Source organism: Eleutherodactylus coqui, chromosome 4, assembly GCF_035609145.1.
Source record: "Eleutherodactylus coqui strain aEleCoq1 chromosome 4, aEleCoq1.hap1, whole genome shotgun sequence".
Classification (NCBI taxonomy): Eukaryota; Metazoa; Chordata; class Amphibia; order Anura; family Eleutherodactylidae; genus Eleutherodactylus; species Eleutherodactylus coqui.
Genome location: NC_089840.1, coordinates 171,363,277 through 171,379,265, shown reverse-complemented (window position 1 = coordinate 171,379,265; position 15,989 = coordinate 171,363,277). Strand labels below are relative to the sequence as shown.

General features: G+C 45.9%; 1 protein-coding gene across 2 annotated transcripts in view; it reads left to right on the top strand.

Moving 5' to 3' along the window:
• LRMDA (leucine rich melanocyte differentiation associated) overlaps nt 1-15,989 on the top strand; it is a 773,841-nt gene that overhangs the window by 201,128 nt on the left and 556,724 nt on the right. The gene's annotated exons all lie outside the window — the stretch shown is intronic.

The following is a 15,989-nucleotide window of genomic DNA, read 5'->3' as shown; positions in this document are numbered from 1 at the left end:
AATCTTTTCCTTCAGCTTTGCTTAGATTCATTCAAAAACTGTGAAGTCAAAAAAGTCATCGTACCCCTAAATTCGTTAAGGGGTCTACTTTTCAAAATGGGGTCACTTGTGGGGGTTCTCCCATCGTTTTGGTCACTCAATGGCTCTACAAGTGTGCAATAGGGCCTAAATCTCCTTCAAGCAAAATTTCTGTTCCGAAAGCCACCAGTTGCTCTTTTCATTTTGGGCCCCATTGTGCATACAGACGTAAGATTAGGGCCACAATGGGTATGTTTCTGAGCACGGGACAAACTAGGGTATCCATTCTGGGGTGCAAATCCTCATTTTCATGTGTACTATAGAAAAAAGTCCTGTCTTTAAAATGACATATTTGCAAAAATATGAAATTTTAGTTTTTCTCTTCTAAATTGCATTGACTCCTGAAAAAAAACTGTGGGGTTAAAATACTCATGACACCCCTCAGTGAATACGCTAAGGGGTGTAGTTTTTAAAATGGGGTCACTTGTAGGGGTATCTATCATTTTGACTCCTATGAGCCTTTCCAATCTTGGCTTGGTGTAGGAAAACAAAGTGTTCCTCAAAATGCTGAAAAGTAATGTTACATTTGTACGTCTCCTAAATGGTTAAAAAAAAAATGAAAGTTTTTCCAATGTGCGCCCAAAATAAAGTAAACGGATGGAAATATATATCTTAGCAAAAATTTCTATATTATGTGTGCACATATTTTAGATATTGCAGTTGGAAATGTGAAAAAATGACGATTTTTTCAAAATGTTCCCAATTTTGGCGCTTTTAATAAATAAACACATTCTTTCGGTCTTTTTTTTCCGCCTAAATGAAGTACAACATGTGGCGAAAAAACAATGTCAGAATCACTTGGATATGCAAAACCTTTCTGGTGTTTTTCCATGTTAAAGTGACACATGTCAGATTTGCAAAATTTGGCCTGGTCATTAAGGTGCAAACAGGCTTGGTCACTAAGGGGTTAATTCTTGGAGCAAGGGAAGGGGAGGAGGGAAAAGAAATATAATATGACAAAAGTTGAAAAGTGAATTGCATATTAGTCATTGATATTTTCCAAGCTCCCGTTTGGTCCTAGCAGCACTAGTGTATTTAATGTATAGATCCAGTATATATCGTATTTTTTTAAAGTATCAAATCTATTTATTGTATTAGATAGTACCTGCTCCACTGCCGTGACAGTAAAATCATTAATATCACAGTTATGCGTTATTGTGCCATGACGTGAAACACTGTGTTTTCAATAACAATTACTGGTATTAGATCTGTGTTTGCTTATTGTTGTGCGTAGACATTGTATGGTGGTTCCAATATACTGTAGGCCACATGAGCATTCCAGTAGGTAACTTACTTAACTAGTAGGACTATTGATGAATGTCTTGATTTGGAATACTTCATTAGTATAATTGCCTTTTAATGTGACCACCTTAAATTTTATATTAGAACAGCATTTACATTTTATAGTATTACATTTGTAGCAGCCTACAATGTTGTGGAGGGGTGAAACTAGAGGATGGGAAGATTTTTCATTTTTTAAACTGCTTGGTGCTAAATGTTTTTTTAGTGTTCAAGCCCTCCTAACTGTGATTATATGTTAAGGTGGTACATTTTTGGATAGATATGGGTCTCGAAGAAGTATACCACAGTGTTACTCAAGTGTTGATGTAATAGTGGAATATGATCAGTGGCATGTGGTGATAAAATTACAACGAAAATCACATAGGTCCTTCTGTAGCTCTTTTAGTCTCAAAGGGATTCTATTTTTTGCCTTTTTGTAGGCTTTTGTTGATCAGAGAATGCGGATAACCTTTTTGATTTAGTCTTTTTTTATAATGGAGCTTTGAGTCTGAAAATCTTCGTTTTTTTGGTACAATTTCCTCTAAGGTAGTGGAATTGATCAAAGTGGATGTTATCCTTCTATTTTTTGAAATGGGTGCTTTTATAATGTAGCAGGCTGTTGCTATCCACCTTTGTGAAAAAGGTTTTTGTGATAATTTTATTATGTTCCTGGCTTAGATTTAGGTCCAGGTAATCAATGGAGAGGTCAAAGTGCTGGCCTGTGAATATAAGATTCCAGTCATTCCTATTAAGGTATATGGTAAAATTGGGAAATTCAGTTAATGACCCCTCCCACATAACGATCAAATCATCAATGTATCATTTATATAAAACTATATTACCTGACTACTGGTGTTGAGAGGGTATATATTTTTTTTCAAATTCACCCACATATAAATTTGCAAAGCTGGGTGCGAAATGCGTGCTCATTGCTTTGCCCTTCGTTTGTTTAAATAGTTGAGTCGAATGAAAATAAGCTATTTTCCAAAATGAATCTTCTACTGTCAGTGATAAAATGTTTTTGCAGATATGGTATGGCATAGTCTTTTTCCAGTATTGACGCAATGATGTTGGTACCAGTATCGTGGGGAATGTTTGAATATAAGGAAGTGATGTGAAGTGTGGCTCATCTGTAAGAGAGCTTCCATTCAATGTTTGCGAGTATGGTCTTAAAGGGGTTGTCCCGCGGCAGCAAGTGGGTCTATACACTTCTGTATGGCCATATTAATGCACTTTGTAATATACATTGTGCATTAATTATGAGCCATACAGAAGTTATAAAAAGTTTTTTACTTACCTGCTCCGTTGCTGGCGTCCTCGTCTCCATGGTGCCGACTAATTTTCGCCCTCCGATGGCCAAATTAGCCGCGCTTGCGCAGTCCGGGTCTTCTGCTTTCTTCTATGGAGCCTTTCGTGCAGGATGCCGGCTCCGTGTAGCTCCGCCCCGTCACGTGCCGATTCCAGCCAATCAGGAGGCTGGAATCGGCAATGGACCGCACAGAAGAGCTGCGGTCCACGGAAGAAGAGGATTCCGGCGGCCATCTTCACAGGTAAGTATAGAAGTCACCGGAGCGCGGGGATTAAGGTAAGCGCTCCGGTAAGCTTTCTGTACGTCCCTGCATCGGGGTTGTCTCGCGCCGAACGGGGGGGGGGGGGTTGAAAAAAAAAAAACCCGTTTCGGCGCGGGACAACCCCTTTAAGGAAAAAGCTGACTTCCAGGTAAGAGTAAGAGAAATTGCTTGTTATGAAGTTAATCCCCAAAGTTATAGGCCTACCAGGGGGATTGGATTGAACTTTGGGGAGGTGGTAAAAAAATTGGAATACGGGGATTTTTTATAGTTAAGAAATCTGTTTCCTTGTCTGTAATGATCTTATTATAATGAGCTAATTCAATTAGGTGAATGAATGACTGAGCAGGATCTTTTGAGAGAGAAGTGTAATCCATGTCAAATAAAATCCACATGGCCTCTTTTTTATAGGTATTGTGGGATTGCAATTCCACTCTACCTCCTTTATCCCCATTGTGGATCATTAGGTTCTTATTTTGAGCTAAAGAGGCAATGTATCTCTTTTCTTCTTTATTTAAGTTATTTGTTACTTTACTTTTTTTAATTAATATCACAGCTTTCAGAAGAAAGCAGGGTGAAAAAGGTCTCTACGTGATTACCCTTGCGATGTATCAGGTAGAACACTGATTTTGGTTTAAGAGTGGTTTGCAATGATAGAAGTGCAAATGAAGTGTCATTTTGAGGTGCTATCGCAGGTAAAGAAAGATCTCGGTCTTTTTCAGTTTTCTTCTGAGAGTCAAGAATGGAAGGAATTCCATTTCATTGGAAGAAATATGCTTATTCTTTGATCAATATTTAATATTAAGAGTTTTATAATCTTTCTGATCTGTGTTTAGCTTTTCTATTACTTCTTTTAGGATTTCTTTATCTATTTAAGTACTTAGTTCGTACTTATTGCTTTTATTTTTTTTGTTTTCTTCATTTTTAAATTATTATTCTTCCTATTTTTCATTATCCATTTGTTCTACTAGTATCCTTTCTAGCTATTTCTGAAGAAGCGTTGTTCCTTCTCGGTTAACCCCTTTGCTTTAATGCGCTTCACATTATGAAGGTTGCACTTAGCCTGGGTTCCCACACAGCGGACTCCCGGCGGAAATCTCGCGGTTTGGCCGCAGCGAAAAACCGCGAGATTTCCGCCGGGAGAAGCGCTGCTTCAAAACCCGCGGCACTTAGCCACGGATTTTGAAGCGGCATGGCCACTCGCTCTTCCGCTGCGGCAGGCGCTCCCATAGAGGAGATCGCGGACGCAGCGTAGGAAGAAAAAGAATGAGCAAATCCGCCCTGTGTGAACCCAGCCTAACAGTCCTTCTCTTTCTCCCTTTTATGATCAAACATTATCTTGTACAGAAATTTCCTCTTCCCTGGCAAGGGCAGCATGTAATTCCTCAACATCTTGCTTGCATTGAGCAGTTCACTCTTCCAGTAATAATTCTGTGATCAGCTTCAGCTTTAGCTTATCTTCTGAGGTGCTCATTCTCTTTTAGGATGACCTCAACTTCTGTCTTTAACTGGACAATTTTATTGATGGCAGCCCACTTTTCATTCGGGATCCTTCCTGTTTCTTCTTCTGCCAGCAGCATATACGGCTTCTCCTGCAATTAGATGCAAGCTGTCCACTACCTTTTTTAAACTGCTCCTGATATCTTTCATTTGCACCTTGACATGTTTCTTCTACAATCATTTTAGCCTTCCAAAGAATATCCATGTTATCCACGTATCTGGATAAGTTTCTTTTGAACTCTGCGCAGCTGTTCACCTTCTTCTCCATTTTGAACATCATGGTCTTCACAGACTCCACCTTCTGTCTTCAGAGAAGCTGTCATATTTTTCATTTTCTTCTTTATATTTTTCTAATCTATAGGCACAGCGGACATTTTGGTTGCCACTAGCAACCACATTAATTTCACAGGAAACTATACTCACACAACCTCTTTTTAATTTGCCTTCACACTCGGAACTCCATGCAATCCTTTCATTATTTTTACATCCTACCAATAGTGACATGATTGAGCTAATTTTCCTATGTGTGGGGCTGATGAGATTATATTTCATATAACATATTTTTATCAGTGTACCCTCCATATACATTTTTCTTAAATGCTAATGCACAATGTGCAAATTGCACTGCACCATCCTGCAAAGAAAATACATTAAGCATGTCACGTGACTTTGTAATACCCTTATCAGCTGTTTGTTCTATGTCCTTTCTAGCAACACAAACATCCGGCAACACATTTTTAACCCAACGATTATCAGTTTTTAGAAGTCCATGTTTCACAACCCTGTCGACTTATCTTGCAGCACTGCAGCTTCTTAGCACACACCGATGTAGGACCATCATTAGTTTACACCATTAGTCGGTGAAATTCCACCCACCAACTGCTCAGAGGCTTCTTTCTGGCTCAGCTGATTATACTGCTGAACAGCCAGTTTTGTAGGAGGGTGCACATGATCCTTTTCCTCCCACAACTGCCAAAAGTTTGGAAAGTCGTTGGCCAGAATGAACTCCACTTTTGGATCTTAGTTCCTGGGAAACACCTAAAGTATTTAAAAGAACTTATAAATGCTGTTTTGAAAACTTTGAATGGTACGCTTTTTAAAATTGGTTGAAATATAGGGGGGTTCTAATGTACAGGCCTCTCAAAGTCACTTCAGAACTTAATTGATCCAATAAAAAATAGATTTTGGAATTGGAACGAATTCCAAAACTCCCCTGAATATAGATCTTTAAATTGTGCCTAATAGACATGCTGGTCCTCTTTGCTACCTTCTTTATTCCTCTGCCCCTGTACACCCCTAACCTTTTGCCTTTCCTTTACCACTTTACCTCAATTCTCCTTTTCTCCTCCCCTATATCACCCTCCCCACTCGCGGTTCCTGATTTAGATTACTGTTTAAATAATATCTACAAAGAAATAAACAGTGGCATGTCTGAAAATAGTGTTTTCATGTTGATTAATGAATATACCGCTTATTTAACTCAAATGTACTCTAGACATGCGTGCCACACAACAGATACCAAATTGCAAATGTTTCTATTAAATGAAAATTACAAGTAAAGAGTTTATATTAAAAAAAATTGATTTTGGATATTTCCATCGCTTACATGCTTTCGGATGTAGAAAACGAGCGCTTTCAAAATAGTTACAACATGCAGTACACATATGCTAAATGTTATTTATTAGTTATTTTACATGGTGTGATTATTAGAGATGAGCGAACGTACTCGTCCGAGCTTGATATTCGTGCGAATATTAGGGTGTTCGGGATGCTCGTTACTCGTAACGAGTACCACGCGGTGTTCCGGTTACTTTCAGTTTCCTCTCTGAGACGTTAGCGCGCTTTTCTGGCCAATTGAAAGACAGGGAAGGCATTACAACTTCCCCCTGTGACGTTCAAGCCCTATACCACCCCCCTGCTGTGAGTGGCTGGGGCGATCAGATGTCACCCGAGTATAAAAGTCGGCCCCTCCCGCGGCTCGCCACACATGCCTTGTGAGTTAGCTGAGGGACAGTGGTATCGTGCTGGAGCTGCTGTAGGGAGAGCGTTAGGAGTTAGTGTAGGCTTCAAGAACCCCAACGGTCCTTCTCAGGGCCACATCTAATAGTGTGCAGTACTATGTTAGCACTGTATTTTTTTTTTTTTTTTCAAAATTGGATCTGCAGAGCATTGCGCCCTGCAATAGGGACAGAAGTGGTGGTTAGGCAGGGAGAGTGTTAGCAGTGAGTGTAGGCTTCAAGAACCCCAACGGTCCTTTCTAGGGCCACATCTATCCATGTGCAGTACTGTCCAGGCTGCTGTTAGCAGTGTTGCATATTTTTTTTTTTTCTCAAAACCGGCTGTGCAGACCATTGCACCCGGCATTAATACTACAGGGATAGAATTGTGTAGGCAGGGCCAGAAGTCATACATTATTCATTGAATACACGCAGTGTGGCTTGTCCTTTGAAAAACAAGGGAAAAAATTCTATTTCGCCTGCCTCTGACAGTCCTCAGGGCTCTGGGTACGTGTGTGCTGCGTGCAGAACGTTAAAAAAAATCAGACGCAGCCAGCTACGTTTTACTGCAGGCTTGCGCCCATTTTTTTCCTGCATGGGAAATCCCTGATCTGCTGGAGCCAATAACTTTGCATCACTGCAGTTCTCTGACACATTTGCAGGGCCACAACACAGTTATTAAACTTAGTAGTATTCATTGAATACACGCAGTGTGGCTTGTCCTTTGAAAAACAAGGGAAAAAATTCTATTTTGGCTGCAGGCTTGCGCCAATTTCTTTCCTAGCTTGGAAATCACTGGTAATACAGCATGCTGAGGGGTAGGGGTAGGCCGAGAGGACGTGGACGCGGCCGAGGACGCGTAGGCCCAAGTGAGGGTGTGGGCACAGGCCGAGCTCCTGATCCAGGTGTGTCGCAGCCGACTGCTGCGCGATTAGGAGAGAGGCACGTTTCTGGCGTCCCCACATTCATCGCCCAATTAATGGGTCCACGCGGGAGACCTTTATTAGAAAATGAGCAGTGTGAGCAGGTCCTGTCGTGGATGGCAGAAAGTGCTTCGAGCAAGCTATCATCCACCCAGAGTTCTGCGCCGTCCAGTGCTGCAAATCCGAATCCTCTGTCTGCTGCTCCTCCTTCCTCCCAGCCTCCTCACTCCACTACAATGACACATGCTCAGGAGCGGAAAGACTCCCAGGAACTGTTCTCGGGCCCCTGCTCAGATTGGTCAGCAGTGGTTCCTCTCCCACCAGATGAGTTTATCGTCACTGATGCACAACCATTGGAAAGTTCCCGGGGTCCGGGGGAAGAGGCTGGGGACTTCCGGCAACTGTCTCAAGACCTTTCAGTGGGTGAGGAGGACGATGACGATGAGACACAGTTGTCTTGCAGTGAGGTAGTAGTAAGGGCAGTAAGGAGCGCACAGAGGATTCGGAGGAAGAGCAGCAGGACGATGAGGTGACTGACCCCACCTGGTGTGCAACGCCTACACAGGACAGGTCTTCAGAGGGGGAGGCACAGGCAGCAGCAGGGCAGGTTGCAAGAGGCAGTGCGGTGTCCAGGGGTAGAGGCAGGGCCAGACCAAATAATCCACCAACTGTTTCCCAAAGCACACCCTCGCGCCATGCCACCCTGCAGAGGCCGAGGTGCTCTAAGGTCTGGCAGTTTTTCACCGAGACGCCTGACGACCGACGAACAGTGGTGTGCAACCTTTGTCGCGCCAAGATCAGCCGGGGAGCCACCACCAACAGCCTCACCACCACCAGCATGCGCAGACATATGATGGCCAAGCACCCCACAAGGTGGGACGAAGGCCGTTCACTGCCTCCGGTTTGCACCGCTGCCTCTCCCCCTGTGCCCCAACCTGCCACTGAGATCCAACCCCCCTCTCAGGACACAGGCACTACCGTCTCATGGCCTGCACCCACACCCTCACCTCCGCTGTCCTCGGCCCCATCCACCAATGTCTCGCACCGCACAGTCCAGCCGTCGCTAGCGCAAGTGTTGGAGCGCAAGTACGCCGCCACGCACCCGCACGCTCAATCGTTAACCGTCCACATAGCCAAATTTATCAGCCTTGAGATGCTGCCGTATAGGGTTGTGGAAACGGAGGCTTTCAAAGCTATGATGGCGGCGGCGGCCCCGCGCTACTCAGTTCCCAGTCGCCACTACTTTTCCCGATGTGCCGTCCCAGCCCTGCACGACCACGTCTCCCGCAACATTGTACGCGCCCTCACCAATGCGGTTAGTGGCAAGGTCCACTTAACTACGGACACGTGGACAAGCACAGGCGGGCAGGGCCACTACATCTCCCTGACGGCACATTGGGTGAATTTAGTGGAAGCTGGGACAGAGTCAGAGCCTGGGACCGCTCACGTCCTACCCACCCCCAGAATTGCGGGCCCCAGCTCGGTGGTGGTATGTTCGGCGGTGTATGCTTCTTCCACTAAAGCACCCTCCTCCTCCTCCTCAACCTCTGTCTCGCAATCTAGATGTGTCAGCAGCAGCAGGACGTCGCCAGCAGTCGGTGTCGCGCGGCGTGGCAGCACAGCGGTGGGCAAGCGTCAGCAGGCCGTGCTGAAACTACTCAGCTTAGGAGAGAAGAGGCACACGGCCCACGAACTGCTGCAGGGTCTGACAGAGCAGACCGACCGTTGGCTTGCGCCGCTGAGCCTCCAACCGGGCATGGTCGTGTGTGACAACGGCCGTAACCTGGTGGCGGCTCTGCAGCTCGGCAGCCTCACGCACGTGCCATGCCTGGCCCACGTCTTTAATTTGGTGGTTCAGCGCTTTCTGAAAAGCTACCCACGCTTGTCAGACCTGCTCGTAAAGGTGCGCCGGCTCTGCGCACATTTCCGCAAGTCCCACACGGACGCTGCCACCCTGCGGACACTGCAACATCGGTTTAATCTGCCAGTGCACCGACTGCTGTGCGACGTGCCCACACGGTGGAACTCTACGCTCCACATGTTGGACAGGCTCTATGAGCAGCGTAGAGCTATAGTGGAATACCAACTCCAACATGGGCGGCGCAGTGGGAGTCAGCCTCCTCAATTCTTTTCAGAAGAGTGGGCCTGGTTGGCAGACATCTGCCAGGTCCTTCGAAACTTTGAGCAGTCTACCCAGGTGGTGAGCGGCGATGCTGCAATCATTAGCGTCACCATTCCTCTGCTATGCATCTTGAGAAGTTCCCTGCAAACCATAAAGGCAGCCGCTTTGCGCTCGGAAACAGAGCCGGGGGAAGACAGTATGTCGCTGGATAGTCAGAGCACCCTCCTGTCTATATCTCAGCGCGTTCAGGAGGAGGAGGAGGAGCATGAGGAGGAGGGGGAAGAGACAGCTTGGCCCACTGCTGACGGTACCCATGCTGCTTGCCTGTCATCATTTCAGCGTGTATGGCCTGAGGAGGAGGAGGAGGAGGAGGAGGAGGAGGATCCTGAAAGTGATCTTCCTAGTGCGGACAGCCATGTGTTGCGTACAGGTACCCTGGCACACATGGCTGACTTCATGTTAGGATGCCTTTCTCGTGACCCTCGCGTTACACGCATTCTGGCCACTACGGATTACTGGGTGTACACACTGCTCGACCCACGCTCTCATTCCCGAAGAGGAAAGGGGTTCGAGAGTGTTGCTATACCACAGGACCCTGGCGGACAAGCTGATGGTAAAATTCCCATCCGACAGCGCTAGTGGCAGAAGGCGCAGTTCCGAGGGCCAGGTAGCAGGGGAGGTGCGGAGATCGAGCAGCATGTACAGCCCAGGCAGTGCAACAGTCTTTAAGGGCTTGGACAGCTTTATGGCTCCCCACCAAGACTGTGTCACCGCTCCCCAGTCAAGGCTGAGTCGGCGGGAGCACTGTAAAAGGATGGTGAGGGAGTACGTAGCCGATTGCACGACCGTCCTCCGTGACGCCTCTGCCACCTACAACTACTGGGTGTCGAAGCTGGACACGTGGCCTGAACTAGCGCTGTATGCCCTGGAGGTGCTTGCCTGTCCTGCGGCTAGCGTCTTGTCGGAAAGGGTGTTTAGTGCGGCTGGGGGAATCATCACAGATAAGCGTACCCGCCTGTCAACCGACAGTGCCGACAGGCTAACACTCATCAAGATGAACAAAGCCTGGATTTCCCCAGACTTCTCTTCTCCACCAGCGGACAGCAGCGATACGTAAGCAATACGTAGGCTGCACCCGCGGATGGAAGCTACGTTCTCTCTCACCATCCAAAACGGGGACATTTCTGCTTCATCAATCTGTGTCTAATATTCCTCCTCCTGCTCCTCCTCCTGAAACCTCACGTAATCACGTTGAACGGGCAATTTTTCTTAGGGCCACAAGGCTCACTCATCTAATTTTTCTAAACAATTTTTATATGTTTCAATGCTCTTAAAAACGTTGAAACTTTAACTTGAACCAATTTTTTGTTAAACTGGGCTGCCTCCAGGCCTAGTTACCACTTAAGCCACATTAACCAAAGCGATTAATGGGTTTCACCTGCCATCTTGGTTGGGCATGGCCAATTTTTACTGAGGTACATTAGTAATGTTGGTACACCAATGTTTTGGGGCCCTCACCTACAGTGTAATCATAGCAATTTGTATGTTCTTCGCCTGCACTCATGGTACAGAAGTGTGTGTGGGGTTGGCCTACACTTTAGCTACATAAATGTAACTTGGGCCTTGGCTATACTGCAGCTACTGAAATGGAACTAAGACTGCGCTCCCACTATACTGCTGCTTCGGAATTGTTCCTGGGGCCTGTGTAGGCTGCTACTATTACTGAAATGGAACGAAGACTGCGCTCCCACTATACTGCTGCTTCGGAATTGTTACTGGGGCCTGTGTAGGCTGCTACTATTACTGAAATGGAACTAAGACTGTGCTCCCCCCTATAATGCTGCTAGTGATATGTTAGTGGGGCCTGTCGCTAATGCTACGGCTGAAATGTTACTAATTCTGGGCTCTGCCTATACCGCTGCTAATGGTATGTCTCTGGGGTGTGGAAACAGAGGCTTCCCAAAGACATGATGGCGGCGAGGCCATTTCCCACCAACGCTGTTACTGTTAAGGTGCATATAACCACGGACACGTGGAGAGGACACGTAGTGCCTCCAAAACATCCCCCGCCACGGCCCACTTAATCCTGGCCACATTCCGAAAACCAACAAAATAAAACCGTGCTACTAGGTCCGCAGTCACCACCACATTACCACCAACGCGGTTACTGTTAAGGTACATATTACCAGTCTGACTGGAGCATGCAGTGTGGGCCGAAGCCCACCTGCATTAAGCACGACATTACTACCTCAGCTGTGTTGGGCAATGCAATGGGATATTTTTGTGTATCGCCGGTGGGTTCCAGGGAGCCACCCATGCTGTAGGTGCACACGGAGTTTAACCTACATGTGTCCACTTGTAAAGAACCCCAGTCTGACTGGGGCATGCAGTGTGGGCCGAAGCCCACCTGCATTAAGCACGACATTACTACCTCAGCTGTGTTGGGCAATGCAATGGGATATTTCTATGTACAGCCGGTGGCTTCCTGGCACCCACCCATGCTGTGGGTCCACAGGGAATTATAAATGCATCTGTTTCCACTTGTAAAGAACCCCAGTCTGACTGGGGCATGCAGTGTGGGCCGAAGCCCACCTGCATTAAGCACGACATTACTACCTCAGCTGTGTTGGGCAATGCAATGGGATATTTCTATGTACCGCCGGTGGCTTCCTGGCACCCACGCATGCTGTGGTCCACAGGGAATTATAAATGCATCTGTTTCCACTTGTAAAGAACCCCAGTCTGACTGGGGCATGCAGTGTGGGCCGAAGCCCACCTGCATTAAGCACGACATTACTACCTCAGCTGTGTTGGGCAATGCAATGGGATATTTCTATGTACCGCCGGTGGCTTCCTGGCACCCACCCATGCTGTGGGTCCACAGGGAATTATAAATGCATCTGTTTCCACTTGTAAAGAACCCCAGTCTTACTGGGGCATGCAGTGTGGGCCGAAGCCCACCTGCATTAAGCACGACATTACTACCTCAGCTGTGTTGGGCAATGCAATGGGATATTTTTGTGTATCGCCGGTGGGTTCCAGGGAGCCACCCATGCTGTCGGTCGACAGGGACTTCACAATAGGGAGTTGTACCTGCCTGAGTCTATGAATTAAAAAGCCCGGTCTGACTGGGGCATGCAGAGACACCTTGACAGAATGAATAGTGTGTGGCACATAGGTTCCCCATTGCTATGCCCACGTGTGCAGCTCCTGATGGCGGTGGCACAGGATTCTATTTCTCATTGCTTCTGTACAGCATTGTGGGCTATCGCCCCGCCCCTTTTAAAGAGGGTCGCTGCCTAGCCGTGCCAACCCTCTGCAGTGTGTGCCTGCGGTTCCTCCTCATGGCAGACGCACTTCTAAATAGACATGAGGGTGGTGTGGCATGAGGGCAGCTGAAGGCTGCGCAGGGACACTTTGGTGTGCGCTGTGGGGGGGAGGGGGGGCGGTTGGGCAGCATGTAACCCAGGAGAAGTGGCAGTGGAGTGTCATGCAGGCAGTGATTGTGCTTTGTTGGAGGTAGTGTGGTGCTTAGCAAAGGTATGCCATGCTAATGAGGACTTTTCAGAAGTAAAAGTTGTTGGGAGGGGGGGGGCCCACTCTTGCCGCTATTGTGGCTTAATAGTGGGACCTGTGAACTTGAGATGCAGCCCAACATGTAGCCCCTCGCCTGCCCTATCCGTTGCTGTGTCGTTCCCATCACTTTCTTGAATTGCCCAGATTTTCACACAAGGAAACCTTAGCGAGCATCGGCTAAATACAAAAATGCTCCCGTCGCCCATTCACTTCAATGGGGTTCGTTACTCGAAACGAACCCTCGAGCATCGCGAAAAGTTCGTCCCGAGTAACGAGCACCCGAGCATTTTGGTGCTCGCTCATCTCTAGTGATTGTCTGTCTTGCAAGCAGAAGAATTCAGTTTGAGAATTTGCTACAAGTTTGAAAATTGCTACTTTTTCTAAAATTTCAGTAAAGTTTAGGATATTTTTATAAATGCAAAAATGTATCGGTGAAAATTTATCACTAATATCAAGTAGCATGTATCATGAAAAAAACAGCCTCGGAATCACTTGTTTAAGTAACAGCATTCCAACCTTATTACTACTTAAAGTGATACATGTCAGATTTGAAAAATGGGGACTGTTCAGGAAGGCCAAAACTGGATGGAGAGTAAAGGGGCTAAGGGTTTCTAAGACCTGGTCCTTAACCATTTGGTTTCATTAATGCTAGCCAACTTTTTGTGTAAGGAAGTGTCCTGATCCAGCCCTCTGTTTTGTGGCTTCTTCCTCTGCCAATAGCCTTTGTCTCTCAACATCTTCTGCGAAGACACACAACCTGGCAGCTTCTTATTCTGCTAATGATTGCAAAGAGTGTTGCAGAAGTGCTTCTTTGAGTTGTCCTTTTTACTGTACACTCATTGTAAAAAAAAAAATCAAGCACCGAGCAGATGCTGTCGGAGTGGAAAAAAACTTTTTGTGTGCGATTGTAATGTTGATAAAAGTAAATGATTACAATATCTGAGCAAAAATATAATTTATTGCGGAAAACACCTAAAGGGAGGCTCTAGAAGCCTGTTTGGCCAATTCTAGTTTAGATGCAAAATGTGATACTGGAGGGCATGGAGGCATACAGGTTCTGTATGATATGCTGCAGAATATCTGTCAATATTTGCTGTAACTGAGCCTCTAGATTGTGTGAACTCGTTGGCTTTCGAAGTTGGCATCCCAGATGATCACATACATGTTCTATTGGCAATAAATTTGGCAATCAGACACATCAGGAAAGTGTGGCAATATAGTGGAGACATTCCTGTGACACCCTTGTGTTTTTGGCTGACCATTATTCTGCTGGAAAATGCCTCTTGGAAGCCCTGCCATAGGAGGCAACACATGTGGCTGTAGGATGTCATGAACATATTGCTGAGCTGTCAATGTCCCTCATACCATTACTAGGGTTGACTGACTGTCCTATGCGATGGCCAAACAATCATACCAGAAGTGAAGGCAGTGTGCTGCTCCACAGCAAAGGTAAGATTCAGGCACACACCCCGAGGTCTCCAGACATGAGTACGGCCATTATCAGTGTCCAAACTAAACCTAGATTTGTCGCTGAAGACAATCCAGTTCCACTTGTCAGCAGTTCAGTTTTGGCATTCATGACACCACAGCAAATGGAGGAGACGGTGGATGGCTGTCAAGGACAGTAATGGATGCTGTGAGACCAAAGTTCCTTCAGCCAAGTGCCTGAAAATGGATGGTGTACAACAACAGTTTGGGCCTGCTTGCGCTTGTCGGACAATCAGACGACCTTCTCTACTGCTGGTCTGTCGGGGGTGCCCTGAGTCGTGTGTGTGCCCCGAGTCGTGTGTGTGCCCCCATGCGTCCCAACACCTCCTAACGGTCTGGTCAGAGCGACCTAGCTGGTGCACAATTAATCGATACGGCCATCCAGCTTCTCACATCCCAATAATGTGCCCCTTCTCAGGCTATGTTAACTGGGTGAAATCTCTTCTCTGCGTCTTAGAAGCATGTAGTGGTCAACAAGCTCCACACAAGCGGAAAAGAGGTCCACGGCACATAATTGGCCCCTAAGAGCCTTTTAATAGGCCAAAGGTGGAACCACTTTTAGGGCGTCATGTGGTAAGACTGTTCGTCTAATTACGCCACAACTCTAATCATTTGCATATCTGCCTGAGATGTAACTGCATGCTAAGTTTTGTAGTAAAATGACAACTTCTTCTAGAGCAGTGTTCCCCAACTCCAGTCCTTAGGGACCACCAACAGGTCATGTTTTCAGGATTTCCTCAGTATTGCACAGGTGATGTAATTATGCTCGGTGCCTCAGACATTGCCACATGTGTTCTTACCATAGGATATCCTGAAAACATGGCCTGTTGGTGGTCCCTGAGGACTGGAGTTGGGGACCCCTGTTCTAGAGGCTGGATTTAAAAAAAAAAAAGAGTGTATATCTGATGTCATATGCAAGATATATATATTGTATTATTTCAAAACCAATTGTAAACCTATAAAAGCATTTTGCTGATGACAGGTGCTCTTTAATGCGATAGAGGCTGTGTTCAAACAGCACATAGAACTGTGTAAATCTGATTTCTTCTATTTGTGTATAAATATGTGTTTAAAGGAAATGCTTAGTAATTTTGTTTTATGTCGAGCTATTAGTTTCTACTTCCCGAGCCATTCATCAATAATAATTCTTGCTTTAAATTACAACCGCTTCAAAGAGTTTGAACAGCTAAAGACTCACTTAGGGGCCTGTTTTACAGTTCTATAATCGGATGCCAAAATAATGTTCATTACAGTTTTCTTTTAAATATTTCATTTCTTCCTGCATCATTTATGCCTTAATTTATTACCCTCAATGCAGTGGATATAAAGAAATACTAGTTTTACAGATAATACCTCTGTCCTCATAGGAAAAGTCAAACATGTCTTTTCGTTGTTCTCCGCAGATGTCAGCATTACTGACTAAACCTCTCCGGTCCATATTTGAGCACAAATTAGT